Below are 18,732 nucleotides of genomic sequence, written 5' to 3' on the forward strand. Positions count from 1 at the left end.
TTGTGCCCAAATTATAGATGAGACCAAGTAAAATGGCAGAATCTTCATTGGAATGCAGTTCTTTTGATGCTATGTTAATGCACTTCACAGTATATAATAGAGCTTCTCTTCATTAAAAATTTAATTGTCTTGATATTCTTACAGCTTTTGTATGGAAAATTCATAATGATTCAGTATACATAAGAGAGAAAATAAATTTAATAAGTGAATTCATAAGCCATGGGGAGTAAGTAAATTTTAGTGTATCTATAAATTAAATCCTGTCTATTCATTAAAAGGGCATTATGTTGAATATTTATTATCATAAAAATATAACCATAATATACTAAGTGGAAAAGAAATTTGCAAAAGACTATGCGTACACAGAATAGGCAGTCCAGAAATAGATGCACACATATACAGTCAATTGATTTGACAAAGATGCCACTAAAATTCAGTAGGAAAAAAATTATTTTCAAGAAATGGCTCTACAGAACTTGAGTATCTATATGAGGGAAAAAAAAGACCCTTGCCCCATTATTTTACACCATATTTAAAAACTAACATGAAATAGCCCAAGAAACCAAATGTGAAAAAAAATTTTTTTCCAGAAGAAAACAGAATATGTTCATACCTTAGAGTAGAAAATAATTTCTTAATTAGTATGCAAAAGCAATATATATCAAAGAAAAAATGATAAATTATAACTCATTAAATTTAAGAACTAATTTATCAAAAGATACCAGGAATGAAAAATAATCCAAGAGGAAGAGAAGATATTTATAATACAAATATCCAACACAAAGCTTAGTTTAGTATATCTCAGAAACTCCTACAAATTAGTAAGAAAAAGTTAAACCTAATTTTTTTTGAAGGAGGGGGAGGGGCAAGGGAGAGGGAGAGATAGAATCCCAAGGAGACTCCCACAACCAGCACGGAACCCAATGAGGGCTTGATCTCATGACCCTGAGATCATGACCTGAGCCTAAATCAAGAGTCAGATGCTCAACCGACTGAGTCACCCAGGTACCCCACAAACCTACTTTTTAAATTGGACAAATATACAACATACAGGCACTATACAAAAAAGAATATCCACATAACCAATTAGCAAAAACCAATATAATTAATTATTAATGAAATGAAAATTAAACATTCCTTTTAGCATAGCTAAATCCAGAAGATTGATAATATCACTGTTGGCAAGCATGTGGAGAAACTTGAACATTCATGTCTTCCTTGAGGAAGCCAAACTGGTGCAAACAAATTTGAAAAACTGTTTGCCATTATTACCCTATGATCCAGCAATCACACTCCTAGGCATAGTCCGAAGAGAAACAAGTGCATATATCCATCAAAAGACATGTATGGGAATGTTCAGAGAATTCTCATTCATAATAGCCAGAAATTGGAAACAACCCAAATGTTTATTAATGGAAGAGCAGATAAAGAAATTGTGACATAAAATAGATTAGTAGACAGCATTAAAATTAAACAAGTTAACAATACATAAAATAATGTGACTAAATCTCATAAGATATCATGTTGAGGCACCAGACACACACAAAAAGTTCACACAGTGTTATTTCATTTTTATCAACATCAGTAATAAGGCATAATTAATCAATGGTGATAGAAGTAAAAAATCATTAGTACCTCTGGGGGAAGTGTACAACTGAACATTCTAGAATGCCAGGAATGTTCTTAATCTTGATGTGGGTAAAGTTGCATGCAACTGATGTTGCTTCAGTTTTGATGTGCTTCTTTATGGCCAATGCCTCTTAATCATTTTATTTAAGCCTGAGTTCCATTACTGGTCATGGTGTGCCCCTTCTTCTTCACAATTGTCTGGATGGTAACTTTGAATACTGAATTTGCACGTGTTAAAATAGAGTTTTAGAACAGACGTGCTCCCATCCCTCTCTCTCCACTTCTTTTTCCACGTCTACTGCCATACACAATTCTGAAAGACTCCACTGAACACTTCTGGTGTCAGCATGACCACAGCCAGGCAGCTTCTTCACAAAAGTTCCTTCTGCAAAAGTTGCCAATAGCATCTCTAAATCACCAGCACTCACAGCAAAGCACTTTTCAGACTTCCCCAAAATTTTCTTTTTTTTCGTTCTTTTTTTTATTTTAAAGATTTTATTTATTTATTTGACAGACAGAGAGACAGTGAGAGAGTGAACACAAGCAGGGGGAGTGGGAGAGGGAGAAGCAGGCTTCCTGCTGAGCAGGGAGCCCGAGGCAGGGCTCCATCCCAGGATCCTGGGATCATGACCTGAGCCAAAGGCAGACGCTTAACGACTGAGCCACGCAGGCGCCCCTTCCCCAAAAATTTCTTTTGAAACAATGATGACAAGATACACTTTTGCATTCTTGTTCCAGTCCCTTCTTGTTTCATCTTAAAAGTGAATGAGTTCTAGATGTCTTTCTCTTTCTAAAATTATCCTTATTATTTTTACAATTTTGCCTTGCAATAAATGAAAATAGGAAAAGAGTGTCTCTTTTTGCTTGTACTGAATAAATATTAGAGCTGGCTGAATTTTACCTTTCTTCTTTTCTTGCTTTACTATGTGAGGCATGTTCCAGAAAAAAAACAAAAACAAAAACAAAAACAAAAAAACAGCCATAGAGATACATGCATTCTCTCTCTCTCTTTTACACACACACACACACACACACACACACACACACACACAAATTAAAGGAAGTCTGAGTAATCCATTTGGCTCTAACACATCTAGGTTTTGACAACCAGCATCCAGTGGAGAGGCATTCCAAATATGGCTTTAGAGCAATAATGACATTGTTTTAGGTATAATATACATAAATCCAGTCAGTTTGCTATGAGATTTAAGATTTAGAACCCACCTAAATACTTGGAACTCAGGCACATTAGCCCTAGTTTCTCAGTATAGCCAGTTTGTTGAAGGACCCAACCAGCATCCCTCTTTTGCCCCTCTTTCGCCCCTCTTTCTCCCATTCTACTATGGAATGGCTCAGAGCGGAGCACTCGCCAAAAGAAGAAAGCTTTATGGTAGCCCTTATTTTAAGCCCAGAGCCTTGGCCCCAAACACACCTCTTCCATACCATCATACTTAGGTTTCATTTAGGTTCCTGATCCTTATTCTAGTCCCAAAGTGAGTAGAAGTTTGAAATAGGATTGAGAATGAGTTCCAACAATGTATTTTTGGTCTATCTTTTGAAGATCAGTTCACTATCTAATAATTTACAGATCTGAACTTCTGATTTGTGATAGGAATAAAATGAGGTTTCCCTATAATAAATGGAAGGGTGTGTGATATAATTGGGATATTGTAAAGTATTCTGAGAAATCATGGATGGAAAGCATTAATGGAGAATAAATTGCTAATTGCATTAGTGGTCTGCTCTGCTCAACTCAGCGTATAACTTTTAACTATACCTGGCATCTAGTCCCATTGCTATAATTTATTTTTCCTGCCTTTTTAAAAATGACATGAGTTATTTGTAATAATGCTTTTTCAAACATAGACCAAAGATGATCTTCATAATTCTCTCAGGTTATGAACAAAGGCACAGAAATAGGAGTCTAAATTGGAAGCTCTGGAGGGGATTATATCTATTGCTATGTTTTATACATTATCTAATTTCCTCTTGGCAACCACAGATTCTGAATTATAATTGTGGTAATCATAATAACAATGAAAATGAGTGACATCTTTTACTAGCATGAACTATGCTCAGCCCACTTCTTTGTTCTTGAGATGCTGGATCTTCTTCCAGAATCTATAGAGAGCCCTGAACAGCATGATAGAAGGCTGACAAGTAAACAAGTGTTAGAAGACACATCTTTACTTTCTATCATCAAATTGTCTGTCTCTCCTTCTTTCCCAGCCATCCTCACCCAGTTTCCAGGACCAAAATGTGCATGTGGCACATATGGGAGGGACTAGATCTGTGTGTGTTTGGTAGAGTTTCATTTTACTCTTCACCCACAATGCCTGGTTTTTCTCAGCACTAGCAATGATACTCTTCAGTGCATACAATCAGTATTTTCTTCCTGGAAACAGCTCATTACTGATATAACAGACGGTCTTCGAACAATCTTGTAAATGAAAGGACTAGTTGTTGCTGTTGTTGTTGTTTTTATAGACTTCCAAGAAGACTAACTATTTTGGGATAGATACAAATGAAGAAAACCTGAACAAAAATCAGCAAGCCTCCCTTTTGCAGCCTGTTTACAAGTTTCAAGTAAGAATTCAATGATGTTTTGAACATCAGTAATGATATTTTCTAATGCATTCATCCTCCTGGAGATCAGCAGTAATCTTGTGTGTTCTAAACACTTTGGTATGCCCTATTGAACTAGACTTTGCACATTTTTTTAGCACATCTGCAATGTCCCCTGATTTAGCCCCCTCAAGGAAGGTGGACGACCAGTTGCATTGAAAAGCGTACAGTAAGGAACTAAGATGCTCATTTTACTCTCCCCTTACAGATATTGGCAGAGAGAAAATATAAATTTAATAGTGTCCTAAGGGCTCAGGTGAGCTATTACCTCACTTATAAACACCTTAAAAATAACAAAAATTGTTGCTAAGCCAGCCAACTCAACCAAGAAGTTCCTTCTTCAACATTTTGTAATGTAAACTCTTGAGGGGAAAAATTGATACTGCCCTTGTCAAATTAAATAATTGCTTCAGACACGTTAACTCCAGGCTGTTTCCTAATAATGATGGCTTGAGGAACAGGCACATCTAGTATGTGTAAAAGAGATAAAGATGGAATGTGTTCTTACATTCATAATTAAAAATGGACCACAGAGGGTCTGGTTCACTATAGATTTCCTTTGCTTCAATCAGAATATTTATTTTTTGCAGGTGGTGATTTTAAACACAAAAGTTTCTAAAGATTTTATACATTGCCTACAATTCAGCCTCAGTTTCTTTGGGAAGGGGTGGAAGGTAACAATCAGTCATGCTCCATGAATAGACAATTGGGTCCTTCCAAACTTCTTGGTTCAAGACCAGGATGAGTAATGAAGTGAGGATCTCCTGACTTCACATTTACCTCAGAAAAGATTTTAACAAACACCAGACCCCAAATAGTAGTGACATTTAAAAAAAATATGTCTTTTCAAAAGCATTTTTATTTTCTTGCACAGCAGTCAACCATGAGAATTTGGTTGTCAATCCACTGATGATTATTATGATGTGATTTGAACTTTGTGATACCATTAGAAAATCCTCCTCACTTCCTCTAGCAGTGCTGCTTGTTTTTATGGCATTTCTAAAGAGCTACCAAACATGAGATCAAACATGGCCAGCAATGCCTTTTTAAATTCAGTTTTAGAGTAATCAAGAGTCCTATTGCTGACTGCAGCAATATTTTCAGAACCATAGCCCACAAAGGTCTTCAAAGACTAGAGGCATAATTCACAGATTGCTAATTACCTGTTTGAATTCCATCTTTCTTCCAAAGAAGCATACAAAAAATATTTCTAATGCACTGTACAAACAAGAACAAATAGGTGAGATGCTTTCAATCCATAAGCCTTCATATCAACAATTCAATAGAAGGTGACAACGGTTATTTTAACCATCAGAATGTTGTATTGTGTGTACAAAGTACATCAAAGCAGAGCCATATCTTAAGGAACTAGAAGGCAAGAGATAGGTGGGCAGACAGAAAGGGAAGGAAAGGAGAGGAGGACAGGTGGGAAGGAAGAGAAGAGGAGGGTGGAAAGGAAAGAAAACGTGTGTTTATGCATCTGTTTCTGGGCCTCAGACTGCAGATGGGGATTCACTGATGTGGTGACTGGCAGGGAGTGAATTATCTATGTTTGAATGGGGGTCAGGTGGACGGATGGATTTACACTCAGGGAAATCCTTTTTTCACACAGAAGAGTCATCTAGCATGCCCTGGCACTACCTTTGCCAGTGTTCCAGAAGGCCTAACCTCTTCTTGGAGAGACGATTGCTCCCCGAGATGAAAAGAGAGTCAGGAACTAATAAGAGGGTTGGCCTGACAGACACAGTGTCAGAACACGTGGGACAAAGGGACAAGGTCAGGAACTGGAAAAGCACCACTGTTTCTGACCCCATCGGGAAGCTTATGAGATACTCTCACAGCTCATAGCATGTTCCCTGTGCCAACACCACCCAGGTCACCACTTTCACACACGTGGCCCGTGGTCTGCACTAGACAGCCATGAGACCATGATGCTCTGACCTGTACTTCCTGTTAGTTAACTATTGAGCTTTCTTGATACATTTAGCCCAAGGGAAGGCAATGGCATTAAATTTCTATTATGTACTAGGGACTGCATGCCAAATTTTATATATATACATACATGCTTATGTGTGTGTATATATAGAGATGTATTTCTATATGTATCTCTACAGAAAGACTGTACTATATGACTGTATTATATAAAATGGTATAGATTTAATACAGTATTATATATATACACACACATGTGTATACACACACACACACATATATATCTACTATACACATACATACAGACCAGATATATAGTAGAAACTTATTATGATATATTTTATACATACACAGACATGTATATATATACATATATATGTATATACATAGATATATATACATGTGTGTATATATATATATATAGAATGTATTATGTGACTGCATTATATATAATAGAATCCAATGCAGTTTATATGTGTGAGACTATATACCTGAGACCAAATACCAGGTATTAAACTTTTACATATCTGATATTTGTCGTGACTATTAACATATAAAGTCAAATATTCATTCCACATTCTGCATTCTTTCATTCCACACTTACTGAAGGCTTTCTTATGAACAGAGAATTGGGCTACATACTGTGGGGATAGAGAACCAAAGAGAATATGGTTCCTGTGGTCCAAATGAGCTTCAAGCCACATGAGGGAAAAGGCATGTCAATAATCCAATGAATACAAAACGTAGGAAACAGGTACCTCAATGCACACAAAGCCAGATGCTGAGAATGTCCAAAGAGAGGAGGGATTGTTAGGACTTGATTCGAGGGTGGGAAGGAGACAGAGAAATGTTCTGAACTCATTTTAACGGCCGAAGAAGGAGTAAGAGTTCTACAAGCCAAGAGAAGAATGTGAGCCTGAGGTAAAGAGGGTATGGCATGCTCAGGGATAACAAGTAGATTCACTTAACCGGAGAGGAGGGGTGCAGCAAGGGATCCAAGCCAGCGGTAACAGGAGGGAGAAGATTATCCATCGGTGTGGATGCCATGGTAAGTCTGTATCAGAAGATGGGGCCATTATGGATATGGTCAGGGCTGATAATGTGGAAGACAAGGCATTTTAACTATGTATTAAAAGATAAATATGATTTCTATAGTCAGAGATGTGATGAAAAAGAACATTCCAGGAAAATAGGATCGCATTAGGAAAGTGGCAGAAATAAGAACATATAATGTAGACTTAGGGAATGGTGTAAGTATGATAAGAAAATTTGCTCATTCCTGGCACATACTATGGGTCAATAAAAATTTGTTGAATGAATGAATACATAATTGATTATAGAGAAGTAAGGCAAAAAGAAGTTTCAAAATCTAGGTTGGGGTCAAACCTTGAAGTCTAGACTAACAAGTCAGGCCCTTATCCAGTAACCAATGAGGAGACACTAAAGAATTTTAAAAGGAAGGAGGGACAGAATCGACACTGTGATCTGGAAAATGAATCTGGTATTGAGGTAAATGTTGGGTTAGAGAGCTGTGCTCACAAAGAACAGGCTATTCCTCACGTTTGCCGGGGTTGAGGTAACAGAAGGAACATAAAGGACAGAATGAATGGAAGAACCATCGGAAAGACAGAACCAACGACCACTATTACAGCTTTATCAGACGACCCAACCACACATAGCAGGGTTTGCAGGCTGATAGAAATATACCCATAGGCCTACTTATGGCTGTTGTTGCTGTCTTCACACCTTGCTTCCCCTGCTGCATCATCCTGGTAGTCCAGTCTTCTGACCCTTTAGCTTTGTTGTCTGTTTCCAGGCAAGTTCCACATGCCTCTTGGACTTAAAGTAAGTTCTACTTCCCGATTTGATATTCAGCACTCATTCTTGTACTCTTTCTGTACTTGATTATTTCAGATAAACATAGCCCTCATGCCAGCCTCAGCTTCTGGACCAAAACCCTAAAGGTGGCTGACTCGTGTAGAACCTATCCTATTCTTTGAGCACTTTAGAGGAAAAGCCACCAAGGAAGGACTTAGAAAAGGTCGGATTTCAGTATCGATTGAAAATGGAAAGGAAATAAATGTCAAAGATGAACTGTCTTCCAAGGCAGATCATTCATTCATAGGTATTTATACAGTTTCCACTGCATGCCAGTCATAGCTCTTCATGCTCTACATAAATCAGGGAAGCAAACGGCCAACAGTCCTGCTCTCATGTAACTTCTAGGTGGGGGAGACAAATAAACAATAGGTATCATAAAAATAGAAATGATGTAGCATGTTTGAAGATGTTAAGTGTTATGGAAAAAGTAGAGCAGGGTATGGGGGTATCAGCACTGAGGGAAGAGGTGGGACAGGATGCTATATTCAATAAGGTTGTCAGGGTTTACTTCATTGAAGAGAGGTGATAAGAGCAAAGCCATGAAAGAGATGGAAGAAATTAGCCATGCTTGTATCTGGGGGGAAAATATTCCAAGCAGAAGGAATAACAGGAGCATATATAGCAAGTTCAATGAACAACAAGAATGGTAGTATACCTACTTCAGAGTAAGCAAGAGGGGGTAGAATAGGAAATGAAATCACAGTAAATCTGGGGTAAATCTTGAAGGCATTTACAGGCCATCATTAGGGCTTCGGCTTTCCCTCTGAGTAAAATAGAAGCCACTGGAGCATTTGATTCAAAGAATAACATGATCTGACTTACATTTTTAAGGGAAATATGCTGAGGGTGCATTGAGGAAAATTGTAAAGGAGCAAGGATAGAACAGGGAGATCCCTGAGGAGGGCACAGCAGGAATCCAAGTGAGACAAGACAATGGTCACACCTGGATCCAGCAAAGGAGGTGTTCAGAAGTGAGCAGGATATATTTTCATAATGAAACCAATGGGATTTCCTCCTGACAAATTGAAAGAAAGACAGGAATTAAGGATGAGTCAAAGGGTTTTTGTTGTTTTGTTGTTTTTGTTTTTTGTTTTTTATTTTTTTTTGGCCTGGACAACTAGAAAGATAGAGTTGCTATAAACTAAGATAGAGAGGACTGAGGTTGGAGCAGATGTGTGCATGCAGTTCAGTGCATGTCAAGCTCAAGATGTCTATTAGCTATCCAAGTTCACCATGTTCAATTGGTGATGGTATGTAGGGGTCTGCAGAGAGGTCTGAGATGAAGACATAACTGGGGATGTGCTCAGCATATAATCTACATAAAGCCACGAGACAGGATGAAATTACCAAAGGAGCGAGTAGAGATGAGGCAGAGAAGAGAAGAGGACCAAGGACTGGGTCCACAGGCAATCAACATTAAGAAATTGGGTAGAATAAGGCAACAAGCGATAATCTGAGTGTGGTGAAAGATGGCTGGTTTAATAAACAAATTCTATTTTATACATGTTGTGTTTGAAGTGACAGGTAAATATTAAACAACTGCCTTCAGGGGAGGGGAGTGGAATTTGTAGATTTTGCCAATTTCTCTGGTGTATATGTTCCCAACACCTCCAATTTTGGGCTACCAACTTGAAGTCACTGCATTTTAGTGGCTGATGGCAATATAGGACTAAGACCCAAAACAAAAATTTATTAAGTTTTTGATTGGAGAAATCAGCTCTCGGGAGGAAACAATTAAAGTCATAGGAAAGGATGAAATCTTCAGAGGATAAATTGTGATAAACAGGAGAAAACTGAAGGCAAGATGTGGGTAAATGTCCATATTAAGGGAACTCAAGAGATTTCCAAGTGAAGAAAGAAGAGCAAGAAGCTAATTTCCAGAATGGTTTTATAAACAAGGATCATTTTGCTACTCTTGTAAAGTATTTCTTCTTTCCTTTTTTCCTACTTTTTCCCTGGTAGGTGAAAGTATATCAGACTCAGATAAGAATTTTTTCTTTTAGCCCCGGAGAGAATGGGCACAACAAATTCTTTTCCATATCTATACAAGAATTTTAGTATGAACTATTTTACAAATAATTTTAACCACTTTCAGCTCTCCTTAAAATAAAATGTCATCAGGAGATCTGCATACTCTAACACATACACCATTTAGATTTTCCAAATGATCAATGTGGTTTTTCAGACATGTTCAAAAAAAATTTTTTAAGTCAACTGACATTTGGCACAAGGCATTGCACTTAACAGCCAAGAGCCCTGCTACACTAATACTAAGAAAAGCCATTAGGAAACAGTGGTGTCTAGACAGTTTGCTTTTTTGTGTGCAACTTAGCTTCACTGATGAAGAACAGAATCAAAAGAGTATAGTTAATTCATAGTCATTTAGATACAAGTCATGCTATAGATAAGTAGATATATGTTATAACAATCAGATACTTGATACAAATTTTTAAAAGTTCTATGTACCTTTGAAATGCAGTTCATATGTGTGCTGATCACATTTCTGGAATTTTGGGGGACAATCTCATTGTCCTCAGAAATGTATTTATAATTGTCAAATCATGTATTCTAATTTTTCCATTTGAAAAACATGAACACTGTTAGCAGATTTGCCTTGGGCTAAATTAAATTTAGAGTCCACCCCCAGTCTGCTGGATGGTAGAGAGAAGCCTACTAAATCTAAGGATTCCTTGTGGAAAATGCACTAAAAGCCTAACCCCCATGCTCATTGGGTCTGCACTCTCAGGAAATCTTGGCCAGCCCAAGCTTGCTATCATATTATAAGTTTCCCCAAATTGCAGTTGAATGTTTGTCCTAGTTCTTAGGAGCCACTGTGAGTCAAAAGAGTTCTATGTTCTCAGGACATTGAAATTATGACTTGAAAAGAAAAAAAAAAAAACAGTTATTGCATTTTTCCTGGATTGAAAATCACATTGAAGACAGTGAACCTCTTCCAAAAGGCAAAGCTCTGCCTCACCATTTGGGGTCCTTGTGCAATCTCCCTCAGGACCCATACACAAAATGAGGACAATACGGAGACCTGCATGTTCACATAATTGATCCACTTTCATCCACATAAAGGGATGAGAAAGTCTCAAATTATTAACAGTCCAGTGCTTTTACAGCTCCCACCTACCATGCACTTACCACTTTCAGATTTCTCCTAATTGAATTACTCAGAGCAGACCAAATGACCTTAGTTGTCCAAGCACTATTTATCACATTGTATTGTAAATGAATTACATTATTGAAAGAAAATATTCTCTTGATCCATTTTCCATCTTATAGTAATTATTTCCACAATGTCCTAATTTTTCCATGACTTTTCTTTTCAAGAAACAACTATTAGCTTTCAACATAGTCAGTGACCTTGTTTGGATGACTCTGTCCCCTCAGGTGACCTTGAAGCAAAAATTACAGAAGCATCAATTGGCAAGTTCGCCAGCATTCAGCAAAGTATGAAAAGGGTAAGAGCTCTTCATTTCCCAGCACTGGCATTCATCATGGAAAGACACATAAAAGAAAGGGCAAATTCCAATGACATGCATCCAATAAATTGGAGACTCTTGTCACAGCAAATGCCAATTCAGCAGTTTATAATCACAATGCATAATACGCTACATTACTTATTTTTTAACCCTCTAAACAGGAGCTTTTAATACTGGTCCTTCTGTGTCTTCCTCTTTATCATTGAAAATCCTAAGTACTGTCAGCTTTGAGGTCATCTTTCTGAGTCTGTTGAGTTTCATCTTGACTATTAGTAACAAATCTTTTTTGCAATGGCATCCAATCAAGCATCATAGATTTTGAAGAAATCTGAAAGGTCACTTAGTTTCAAGCAGACCATGAGCAAACTGAGCTAGAGGGGAAATAAACTACCAAATTATTAATAAACTATTTGCATGTTCAACAGACCCAGAACTTCTCTTAGCAATTTGCATGGTATTTCGTTCCCTTTAATCTGGTAAATGGGGTCCAAGTTCTTTCGCCTGAATTGGAGTTAATTCCAACAAATCAACAATCAAGGTGAGTCATCATTCTTAAATATATTTATTTATTTATTTATTTTTAAAGATTTTATTTATTTATTTGACAGAGAGAGACATAGCAAGAGAAGGAACACAAGCAGGGGGAGAAGGAGGGGAGAAGCAGGCTTCCCGCCGAGCAGAGAGCCCGATGTGGGGCTCGATCCCAGGACCCTGGGATCACGACCTGAGCCGAAGGCAGACGCTTAACGACTGAGCCACCCAGGCGCCCCCTTAAATATATTTATTTATGAACTAAAAGAGTATCGTTCAACACAGATTGTATTGGTGTCGACAGAGGGTCCACACTAAGTGATGTTCTCTATTATATGCGCTTGATTTTTTTTTTCAGGTAGTATGAATCCTGTAACCAAAGTGCACATAATAAGGTCAAACACACTTACGGAGATTTCCATGCATGTTCAGGTTCTCTCACCTCTATGTTATATTTCACCCAAATGGATTATGTAAGGTAGAGCAGGAAAATGGAACAAGCACTGGCCAAAAGGAATCACAGGTATGGGTTTAAGTCCAGCTCTCTGATTCTTCTGAATTCTATTAGATAGTCACTCAAACCCCCTGGGCTTCACCTTCCTCATTCATAAAACTATTTATGAAGTCATATGATCCCATAGGTCTATGTCACTACAAGTAAACACCAGATTCACAGCAGGCTTTTGCTCCCTCTTCTCCCAAAGCAAAACAATGCAAAGCAAAAAAATAAAGATGGAAAAGGTGGCAAAGACACAGCTGGCTCTAGTTTGTGTCTGAGATGGTGCTGAATTTCCCAGTTTGGCACGCCTGCTTCCCAAGCACTATGAGAATATTTGCTAGCAGTGAGAAGCACTACTGGGGCAACCCTTGCTCAGATGCTCTGATGATGCTCTAACCCTATTAAACAATACATATCTTTTTAAAAATGTTTCTCAAGTCTTAGATTTCTGGATCTTTGCATGGTTCATCTCTAGTGACCACAGTACACATACTGGAATTTGAACAGTTAGTATTTCTGGTACAGGATTGGTCCAGGTTATGAGATAGAATATTTCCTCCACTTAAAATAGAGTCTTCTTTGAGATCATCCTTGAAATAATTGCCATTTATGGAAGTACATCATTTCTGCAGCTAGATCCATTGAAGAAAATCATTTCCAGAGATTTGTTTTCTGAAATATTGTCTGTTTGCTATACCAACAAGAGAACAAGAGGGTTTGACAATTTTGGTTTTCTGAGTAAGATGCTCCTAGGACATTTCTGATCCTAAGGTACAGCCATGGGTTTCTGCTATTGATTTTCATATCCAATTTTGAGTTTGTTGGCTGCATGTTATGAAGCCAGTCCTTACTACATCCCCCCAAGAATGTCAATCGGTTTTCCAGGCTATTTCTACTCCCTTCACTCCACACCCCTGAGGCAGTGCCCTAATCATCTCACAGGAGCCCTGGCTGATCTCCATGCCCACGGGTGGAGTTGGACTCCAAACTGGACCCACTAACAAGACTAAGGTCTCCTGCCCATATAATGCTATTTCAGGCATCTCAAGGGCTTCCCTGCCTTAAAAACAAAATTCCACTTTTCTAACTGATGCTTCAAATTGCTTTAAGAGAATAAAGACATGCTTTGACTCAGTACACAGTTTCCTGGGAGAAGAAACATATGACCTGAAATCTATATAATTGATTAATCTGACAAAATTGACTAATATCAAATCTCTTCCTGAGGATGCCACTTTGATGGGGGAGCCATACTGGCTGATGAAATGGGGAAAGTGAAGCCAAAGGGGGTGGAAGACACCAAATATTTTGCTTCCTTTTTGCTTCATTATTATTTCTAATATGAGAATGATGTTCATCTCATGAGGTTCCTCTGCTAACTGATAACAATAAATAAACACCATTTACTGAGTCACTCAATAGTGAGAGGTCGCATCCATGAAAATGTTGGTAAGCTCCAAAAAGTCTCTCTTCCATAAAAGCAATGAGAACACTGGCAAATATCAGAATTTACTTCTTTATAACTGAATATTAGCAGAAGGCTTGTAGCAATTCATAGAACTTTTTGTTGCTGTTAAAGGATAAATCTTGTTAAGAAGAGCAAGCTTCAGGGTGCCTGGGTGGCTCAGTTGGTTAAGCCTTCGGCTCAGGTCATGATCCTGAAGTCCCTGGATCGAGTCCCGCATCGGGCTCCCTGCTCGGCAGGGAGTCTGCTTCTCCCTCTGACCCTCCTCCCTCTCATGCTCTCTGCCTCTCATTCTCTCTGTCTCAAATAAATAAATAAAATCTTTAAAAAAAAAAAAAAAAGAAGAGCAAGCTTCATGGTGTTTTAACTTGCCCTATTTCCACCCCCAGCCCTAAATTTACAGCACTCTTGAAAACTGACAGCCACTATCACTGTTAAAACCAGCAGTCCGGCAGCCTTCCCAAGGGGCAGAATGGAGCTGGAGCTTCTTCAAAGCCCCATTCCTAGAGAATTGGTCATTATTTGACCTGTCTAGGGGTTCCTCAGAAGACCCTATTTGCATGGCTATCTTTATATGACATGATTTACAGCTCATTTAGTGTGAAAAGCCTTTGTCCCAAGGGTGTTTGCCCCCCTCCAAAAAAAAATCAGAGGCAACTGTTTAACACTGTAGCCACCTGAGGCAGTGGGCAATAATTCAGACAATGGACTCAGCAAAAGCTTAAAAGGAAAAGATGGGGAGGCTATGAAAATCCCCAACATATTCCTAGTAATCTAGAGGCCCATGTGCATGTGTAGTATATATGGCCAGGACCGTGTGCATGTTCAGGAAGACCTAAGAAACTCTAACCTCTTACTAAACTTGACATTCTCTGCAAGCAGAAAATGAAGATTAAGAAGAAGTAGCCTAGCTGAATGTTGAAGGTGTTCCCCAGTACATACATAGAGCTCCTGGCAAAAACTGGGGGACTAGGGGCGCCTGGGTGGCTCAGTCGTTAAGCGTCTGCCTTCGGCTCAGGTCGTGATCCCAGCGTCCTGGGATCGAGCCCCGCATCAGGCTCCCTGCTTGGCGGGAAGCCTGCTTCTCCCTCTCCTGCTCCCCCTGCTTGTGTTCCCTCTCTCGCTGTGTCTCTCTCTGTCAAATAAGTAAATAAAATCTTTAAAAAAAAAAATTTAAAAAAAACAAAAACTGGGGGACTAATTAGTTCCAGGCATTTAAGGAAATCTCTATCCAATTATTAGCTGACCATTAAGAGACCTGAGCAGAGACTTCAGTGGTCATACACAAAAAAGAATTCAGAGTTTACAGAATTTGTTCAGAAAAGTCACTAAAAAACAATAAACACCAATAGCAACCCTGGGGCGGGGCGGGGGGGGAGGAAGAATCTGATTTCCAGGATTGCCACATTATATTAGCTAAAATGTTCAGTTTTCAACAAAAAGCAGGAGACAAATAAAGAAACAAGAAGTTATGGCCCATAGACACACAGGAAAAAAAGCAATCAATAGAAACTGTCCCTGAGGCAGGCCAAATGTTGGGACTTAAACAATAACTTTAAAATTAGCTATTTTAAATATGGTCAAAGAATGGTCACCAAAGAGAGTATGTCAATAAAAAGGTAGAAATTATAAAAGGAAACCAAATAGGAGTTCTGGAGATTAAAAGTATAATAAAGGAAATGTAAAACTGACTACAGGAAGTCAACATAAGATTTGAGCAGGCAGAATAAAAAATTAGTGAGCTTTTACTGGGTATTTACCCCCCACCAAAGAAAAACCAAAAACACTAATTTGAAAAGATATCTGCACCCCTATGTTTATTGCAGCATTATTTACAATAGCCAAGATGTGGAAGCAACCCAAGTGTTTATGGATAGATGAATGGATAAAGAAGCTGTGGTACACATATACAAAGGAATATTACTCAGCCACATAAAAGGATGAGGTCTTGCCATTTGCAACAACATGGATAGATCTATGGGGGTATTATGCTAAGTGAAATAAGTAAGAGAAAGACAAATACTATATGATTTCACTTACATGTGGAATATAAAAATCAAAACAAATAGATAGACAAACAAAAAACAGAATCAGACCTATAAATACAGAGAACAAACTGAGAGCTACTGGTGGGGAAGGGGGTGTGAGGGGATGGGTAAAATGGATGAAGGGGAGTGGGAGGTACAGGCCTCCAGTTATGGAATGAATAAATCACAGGAATAAAAGGTACAGCAAAGGGAATATAATCAGTGGCAATGTGATAGTGTTGTATGGGGACATGGCAGCTACACTTGTGGTGAGCACAGGATAGTGTATAAACCTGTTGAATCACTATGTTGTACACCTAAAACTGATGTAACATTGTGTGTCAATTATACTAGATACACAAGTAATAATAATAATAATAAATATAATCTGCATTTCATGATATAAAAGGTATCAGAGAAGGGGTGTGTGTGGGGGTGTGTGTGTGTGTGATGTTGAGTTTTGGGGAAGTGGTGTCTAGGACTATCACCAACTCATATACATGTACATTTCAGAAATAAAATGATTTCAAAAAAAATTTAGTGAGCTTGAAGATAGGTCAATTGAAATAATCTAGTCTAGAGAACAGAAAGAAAAAAGAATAAAGGAAAATGAATATAGCCTCAGAGCATTAAGTAGATTAACATATGCATAATGAAAGACCCAGAGGAAGAGAAGAGAGCAGGAGAAAGGGGCAGAAAGAATATTTGAGGAATTAATGCTGAAACTTCCCAATTTAAAGAAAACCATCAATCTATATATCCAATCAACTCAAAAAAACTCCAGGTGAGATAAACTCAAAAAGATCCACAGCTAGACACATCATATTCAAATCGCTGAAAGCCCAGGACAAAGAAAGAATCTTGAAAGAATCAAGAGAGAAGCAACATATCATACACAGAGGATCCTCAGTAAGACTAACTAACAAGCTGATTTCTCATCAGAGGCCAGAAAGTAGTGATATGATATAATCAAAATGCTAAAAGAAAAAAGACTGTCAACCAAGAATTCTCTATCTAGCAACACTATCCTTCAGAGATGAAGTAGAATTTAAGATAAAAACTGAGAGAATTTATTTGCTTGCTTTTCTGCCCCACAAGAGATACTGAAGGAAGCCCTTCATGTTGGAAAAAAAAGTTGACACTAGACAATAACTTGAATTTATATAAAGTCATAAAAAGCACTGGTAATGGTAACTATATAGGTAAATATAAAACATGGTATAAGCTTTTTGTTTATTCACTTGTAACTCATTTTTTCTCCTATCTGATTTAAAAGACAACTGCACAAATAACACTTGTAAATATGTGTTGAATAACATACAGTGGATAAAGATATTTCCATGACAATAGTAGCAAAAAGAGGGGGAGGAAATGGAGCTACATAAGAGCAAAGATTTGTATACTACTGAAATTATATTGAAAATAACACTAGAAAATAACCATATTACACAAAAGAAGACTGTAATGGATGAAACATTAAAGACAGAAGACATATAGAAAACAAATAGCAAAACAGCAGATGTATATTCTACTTTATCAGTAATTTCATTTAATGTAAATGAATTGAACAATCCAATTCAGAAAAATATATAATCCAATTATATGCTGTTTGCAATAGATGCACTTTCAAGACACAAATAGGTTGGTAGTAAAAAGATGTATCATGCAAATAGAAACCAAACGAATATTAGAGAAAATACATGTTAAAACCAAAATTGTTACTAGAAATGCAGACATTTTACAATGATAAAAGAGTCAATCCATCAAGAAGATATAGCAATTATAAACGTATATGCACCTAACAATAGCATCCCAAAATACTTGCAGCAAAAACTGACAGAATTAGGGGTGCTTGGGTGGCTCAGTCATTAAGCATCTGCCTTTGGCCCCAGGTCATGATCCCAGGGTCCTGGGATCGAGCCCTGCATCGTGCTCCCTGCTCAGCGGGAAGCCTGCTTCTCCCTCTCCCACTCCCCCTGCTTGTGTTCCCTCTCTCGCTGTCTCTCTCTGTAAAATAAAAAAAAAAAAAATCTTTAAAAAAAATTCTAAAAAAAAAACCTGACAGAATTAAAGAAATAGACAATTCAACAATAATAGATGAAAATTTCAATAACCCACTTTCAAAAATGGGTAAAAGAATTAGCAGATGATCAACAAAAAATACAAATCTTGAACAACACTATAAGACAACTAGACCTTACAGACATTTATTCAACACTCAACAACAGAATATATATTCTTATCAAGTGCACATGGAACATTCTCCAGGATATACCATATGTCAGGCCATAAAACAAGTCTCATTAATTTTAAGTCTATTTTACTAAAATGGAATGAATCAAAAACCAACAGCCAGGTAATCTTTTAAGTTATTTACATGATTTATTTTAGTTAATTCTCAAAAATATTGAATGAAGTATGATATGATTGGGTTCAAGAAGCATGATTGGGTATGATGATTATCCACTTCTTACAGATGAAGAAACTACAGTAGCAAGGGTTATATGACTTCCCTAAGATGGAGCAATTCATAAGAAACAAAGGAGCTAAACTTAAGGCCCTACTCATGTCTGAGGTCTCAGCTTAAATGCTGTCTCATCAGAGATAATTCCCACCCAGTCTACATAAGGTCCCTCTTGCAATTCACTCTTATAG

The 18,732-nt window shown here is 37.7% G+C and overlaps 1 protein-coding gene across 1 annotated transcript in view; it reads right to left on the reverse strand.

The window, feature by feature from the left end:
- Nucleotides 1–18,732, reverse strand: part of HS6ST3 (heparan sulfate 6-O-sulfotransferase 3) — a 648,747-nt gene that overhangs the window by 165,423 nt on the left and 464,592 nt on the right. The window lies entirely within an intron of this gene.

Source organism: Neomonachus schauinslandi, chromosome 3, assembly GCF_002201575.2.
Source record: "Neomonachus schauinslandi chromosome 3, ASM220157v2, whole genome shotgun sequence".
Taxonomy (NCBI): Eukaryota; Metazoa; Chordata; class Mammalia; order Carnivora; family Phocidae; genus Neomonachus; species Neomonachus schauinslandi.